The sequence below is a fragment of the Eurosta solidaginis genome, chromosome 2 (assembly GCF_040869045.1).
Source record: "Eurosta solidaginis isolate ZX-2024a chromosome 2, ASM4086904v1, whole genome shotgun sequence".
Taxonomy (NCBI): Eukaryota; Metazoa; Arthropoda; class Insecta; order Diptera; family Tephritidae; genus Eurosta; species Eurosta solidaginis.
The window spans coordinates 265,931,633-265,938,362 of NC_090320.1; positions in this window are offsets into that span (position 1 = coordinate 265,931,633).

The following is a 6,730-nucleotide window of genomic DNA, read 5'->3' on the forward strand; positions in this document are numbered from 1 at the left end:
GCTACTTACGACATCGCAGCAAGATTATTCCCACAATTAATTCTTCCATTCACAAGTTGGTGCTCGATCCCTCATGAGTTTGAACTTGAAATATTCATCTTTCCTAATGTAAGTGACTGAGATGAAATGTAACACCAGATGGCTGTATTTAATTGCATTTGTTCAACCAATTATTTAAAGTTTCGATAAGCGATTTAGTTCAAGGCGATATATTCTAAGATAATCCAGAAGCGCGCATCTCAAAATAAGCTACTTTCCAAAGTTGATGCTATGCTGCCCCATTTAGAATGCAGATATCAGTAGGCACCCATACAATGAAATACGCTTTCTTTTAATAGCTTGAGGTTAGCTTAAAATTTAAGTTGCCGGGTCACTGTACTGTCCCGGACTCCGAGCTTAAGTATAGCCGATATGATTACTATAGAATGCTACCACTTTTAGGAAATTTAGTCTTAACTCAGATAGGAAAATGGCAATTGAAATATTTTACTCAAAGAGCAGTGCGATCTTGAAAAGTCCGCCAATCGCCTTAAAATTTTGTATGCTAAATATCGTCTGGGTCCCGAGACATAGAAACATCCCGAACATCTGTCTGTCTGTTAGTATTGGGCTATAAAAAATGTGAAGCTCCTCTGACCATATGTGCTGTGCTTCTGACCAAATGAGTTTGTGTCAGTTGAATAAACGCTGGGAAGAATTTATATCCGGCAGGGTCCAGACATACTTCTTTCCGCAATTAAAAGGCAAATGCTCAGCTGAACGCATTGGGTCTACTAAGCCTTAATAAGCCTCACTGATAGGGTAGAATGACTACCGTAAAGGACGGCTGCAGTTTTTAAACGGCTTTACTTAGCTTGACTTGACAGGCCGGCCGCACGGCCGTTGTGAACGAATTTTGTAATTGAAATTTAAGTAACTTCCCGATAAGCTACCAGGTTGAAACTTGGAATATAGTTCAGAACCCGATGACAATGCAATAATAAGAAACAAATCGTCGCTATGTGGCGCAAGGATCGAGATATTCACAAAAATCGCATTTGTGGTTCGATTGTGCTCATATTTGGAACACATAATACATACATGAATAGCAAGCGAGCTATGAAAAAAATCGCCGCTAGGTGGGGAAAGGATCGAGATATTTAAAAAAATCATATTTGTGGTCCGATTGGGCTCATATTTGGAACACGTAATACATACAAGAATAGAAAGACAATTATGAAAAAATCGCCGCTAGGTGGCGCAAGGATCGAGATATTCAAAAAAATCGTATTTGTGATCCGATTTGGTCCATATTTGGAACACATAATACATACATGAATAGAATGCGACCTATGATGTCCGATTTGGCTCATATTTGGAACAAATATTACATACAGTCCGGTAGAAGTGACATCAAAATATTTTGTAGTTCGAGGAGGGACAAGCATACGTGGCGCAGAGTCGACTTTGGAAGGATTATGTATTGAGGACATAGATTGTAAGAAATTGTCAGGAAAGAGTCCTTGTAATAATGAGTCACTAAATGAACTAAATAGAATGAGAAATAATAGGCAATTAAAAAAAGGACTAAAAACTTAAAAATAAAATAATTAAAAAAAAATTTTTAGTTAAACTGTTTTATTGAAAACAATACTTACATGAAGTAATAATAATACAAAAAGCTAGAAAATAATTATGTTGGTAGGTCCTAGGTACTAGTCGTCACACTCCTCATCAATCTAGGGCCTTGGTCAGATAATTAAATAAAAGCGTTGGACGCGTCAAATTTCTATTGATAGTCTTATATAAGACCAACTGAACCTTAATAAGATTAGTTATGCTACGCCTCACATTTTTAGAAATTTCACGCGTCCAACCCTTTTATTTAATTGTGTGATCAAGGCCCCAGATTGATGAGAAGTGTGATGACTAGTACCTAAGCCCTACCAACATAATTATTTTCTAGCTTTTAGTATTATTATTACTTCATGTAAGTATTTTTATACTCAGTTGAGCAGAGCTCACAGAGTATATTAAGTTTGATTGGATAACGGTTGGTTGTACATATATAAAGGAATCGAGATAGATATAGACTTCCATATATCAAAATAATCAGGATCGAAAAAAAATTTTATTGAGCCATGTCCGTCCGTCCGTCCGTCCGTTAACACGATAACTTGAGTAAATTTTGAGGTATCTTGATGAAATTTGGTACGTAGGTTCCTGAGCGCTCATCTCAGATCGCTATTTAAAATGAACGATATCGGACTATAACCACGCCCACTTTTTCGATACCGAAAATTTCGAAAAACCGAAAAAGTGCGATAATTCATTACAAAAGACAGCTAAAGCGACGAAACTTGGTAGGTGAGTTGAACTTATGACGCAGAATAGAAAATTAGTACATTTTGGACAATGGGCGTGGCACCACCCACTTTTAAAAGAAGGTAATTTAAAACTTTTGCAAGCTGTAATTTGGCAATCGTTGAAGATATCATGATAAAATTTGGCAGAAACGTTACACCTATTACTATATGTACGCTTAATAAAAATTAGCAAAATCGGAGAAGGACCACGCCCACTTGTAAAAAAAAAATTTTTTAAAGTAAAATTTTAACAAAAAATTTAATATCTTTACAGTATATAAGTAAATTATGTCAACATTCAACTCCAGGAATGATATGGTGCAACAAAATATAAAAATAACAGAAATTTTCAAAATGGGCGTGGCTCCGCCCTTTTTCATTTAATTTGTCTAGGATACTTTTAACGCCATAAGTCGAACAAAAATTAACCAATCCTTTTGAAATTTGGTAGGGGCATAGATTTTATGACGCTAACTGTTTTCTGTGAAAATGGGCGAAATCGGTTAATGCCACGCCCAGTTTTTATACACAGTCGTCCGTCTGTCCTTCCGCATGGCCTTTAACACGATAACTTGAGCAAAAATCGACATATTTTTACTGAACTTAGTTCACGTGCTTACTTGAACTCACTTTATCTTGGTATGAAAAATGAACGAAATCCGACTATGACCACGCCCACTTTTTCGATATCGAAAATTACGAAAAATGGAAAAATGCCGTAATTCTATACCAAATACGAAAAAAGGATGAAACATGGTAAGGTAATTGGATTGTTTTATTGACGCGAAATATAACTTTAGAAAAAACTTTATAAAATGGTTGTGACACCTACCATATTAAGTAGAAGAAAATGAAAAAGTTCTGCAGGCCAAATAAAAAACCCTTAAAATCTTGGCAGGTATTACATATATAAATAAAGTAGCGGTATCCAACAGATGATGTTCTGGGTCACCCTGGCCCACATTTTGGTCGATATCTGGAAAACGCCTTCACACCACTCCCTTTTAAAACTCTCATTAATACCTTTAATTTGATATACATATCGTACAAACACATTCTAGAGTCACCCCTGGTCCACCTTTATTGCGATACCTGGAAAAGGCGTTCACCTATAGAACTAAGGCCCCCTCCCCTTTAAAATACTCATTAACACCTTTCTTTTGATACCCATATTGCACAAACGAATTGTAGAGTCACCCCTGGTCCACCTTTATGGCGGTATCTCGAAACGGCGTCCACCTATGGAACTAAGGATTACTCCCTTTTAAAATACTCATTAACAAGTTTCTTTTGATACCCATATAGTACAAACAAATTCTAGGGTCACCTGGCGATATCTCGAAAATGCGACCACCTATACAACAACCACCACTCCCTTTTAAAACCCTAATTAATACCTTTAATTTGATACCCATATCATACAAACACATTCTAGAGTCACCCCTGGTCCACCTTTATGGCGATATTTCGAAACGGCGTTCACCTATAGAACTAAGGCCCACTCACTTTTAAAATACTCATTAACACCTTTCGTTTGATGCCCATATTGTACAAACAAATTCTAGGGTCACCCTTGGTCCACCTTTATGGCGATATCTCGAAACGGCGTCCACCTATGGAACTAAGGATTACTCCCTTTTAAAATACTCATTAACACCTTTCTTTTGATACCCATATTGTGCAAACAAATTCTAGGGTCACCCCTGGTCCACCTTTATGTCGATATCTCGAAACGGCGTCCACCTATGGAACTAAGGATTACTCGCTTTTAAAATACTCATTAACACCTTTTATTTGATACCCATATCCTACAAACACATTCTAGAGTCAACCCTGTTCCACCCTTATGTCGATATTTCGAAACGGCATCCACCTATAGAACTAAGGCCCACTCCCTTTTAAAATACTCATTAACACCATTCGTTTGATGCCCATATTGCACAAGCAAATTCTAGGGTCACCCCTGGTCCACCTTTGTGGCGATATCTCGAAACGGCGTCCACCTATGGAACTAAGGATTACTCCCTTTTAAAATACTCATTAACACCTTTCTTTTGATACCCATATTGTACAAACAAATTCTAGGGTCACCCCTGGTCCACCTTTATGGCGATATCTCGAAACGGCGTCCACCTATGGAACTAAGGATTACTCCCTTTTAAAATACTCATTAACACATTTCATTTTTTCATTTGATACCCATATCGTACAAACGCATTCTAGAGTCAACCCTGATCTACCTTTATGGCTATATCCCTAAATGGCGTCCACCTATAGAACTATGGCTAAATATAACTAAAATACTCTTTAATGCCTTTCATTTGATACACATGTCATACAAACACATTCCAGGGTTTCCCTCGGTTCATTTTCCTACATGGTTATTTTCCCTTATGTTGTCACCATAGCTCTCAACTGAGTATGTAATGTTCGGTTACACCCGAACTTAACCTTCCTTACTTGTTTTCAATAAAACCGTTTAAGTTACACAATTTTTTTTAATTATTTTATTTATACAATATGCTTGATGCGTGATACTAATGATGCCATTTCCATGAAGGTTACGCAGAGCGCTTTTTATACCTGATCAGTATTAACATATGATACTTACTTACATATATGTCTTCAACTCCTTTCCATCGAATTTGAATAGCTCAGCATGCAGGTCCTGAGGTTCTAAGACTTTAATTTCCTCGTCATCGATAATGGCTGCAGGCTTATCGTCAACGCCCCTCCCCAATTCCAGAAGGGTTTGCTCGTTCTCCTCTTATAATGTTTGTATAATCCAGACATCGTTCAACAGGTTGTGGCTTTCGTTCTTCCTGTAGTATGGTTTGGACTTCAAACCTTCCCCTTAATCACTGACATTTTTTCGGTCCTGTTTCCTGCATACTCTCTAAAACGAAATACAAAATTGATATTCAATACTTGACCTTTTTTTGGAAAAAACATTAGGAACATTTACCAACACAGCAGCAATAAAAGGTATTTCAATACTATCTATACTGCTTAAGTCACATTGGTTCAATCTCATCTGCAAGTCCAATGTACATGGCTGAAGTTTTATATAGACCAAAAACTTCATTTCTCTCCTCAAAATGACAACGTTAAAATCTAACATGGCAACAACAGACAATATACGAATACTCTTTATAGATCAAAGCTTGATGGAAGTGTGGAAGGGGCTATCTTTTCACTGGGTAAATGTGTCCTAGTCGATACTTTTAATGCACAAATAAACTTTTAACTTTTAATAAGTCGGGCTATAGTACTGGGTTAGTATTGGACACCGTTTGATAGACACTTGCATCGCTAGGGTGGACATCGGATCCGATGATGACTGTCGCAGCTGTTGAGCTATTGAGGAGGAGGAAACCGTGCAGCAACTATTGTTTCATTGCCCATCACTAAGTATAAGACGGTTGGCTACTTATTTTGAAGATCTTAGCGAAGGTGTTCATCCTCGAAATGGGAGCATCACCAAATTTATTGACATCATAAGCTGGTTCGATTCACGGTAGTTGGTACAACAACGGTGAGAGATCAGTTTTGGTCACCACACTGCGCTCATCATAGTGAAGGGTTAGGAAAGTAATTTTTGGTACAGTTATTTTAACCTTACCTAACCTAGCCGCGTTAGGATAGCCCTTTGCAATGTCTAAAGAGATTTGATGTTACCGTTGATGATCCGATATGGTACCCTATTATCAGGTTTCTCCGTAGTCAGTAATGCTTGTATGTCTCCTGGTAGACTTCGAACACCCTCGCTAAAGCAGCCTAGAGATGAACGTGGCCGGAAGTATTGCGATCATTTCCTTTCGAAAATCGAGTTTTTGAGAGGGCTTATATACTTCCAATAATTTCCTGTAGGAAACAGTTATCTCACTGTAGAAAATCCTGTAAAAAACTGTTTCGGAGCCACTTAATAAGTGTTTCAGTCTGTTGAGACATGTCACTGTAAACGCCATAACAGAGGTACATATACTGAACTTTGTTTTGAACGTTTTGAGCGCCCACTTAACCTCCTTCGGCCAAAACTTGAACACAAATTTCGATTAAATATTCGTTTGGCCACTATAATTATAACGATTCACGTAAATAGCAGAGCAGTAATAATTGCGAGTACTAAAGTACAATGACAGTGCTTTACTTTTACTCTGCAAATCACTCCCCTCTACAAATGTTGTACGATCGTACATTTACATACACACATTCACATTTAACCAATTTTTTTTTTTTTTTTTTTTTTTTTTTTTTTTTTTGTATCTAACACAGATTATTTCCCCTATTCTATTCTGAGTTCAGAAGAAATTAACTTATCATGATGGCGCGATGTAGCGAAGCGGAACTGGTAGGTATGAGTAGTATGTAAGCCTAAAATAAAT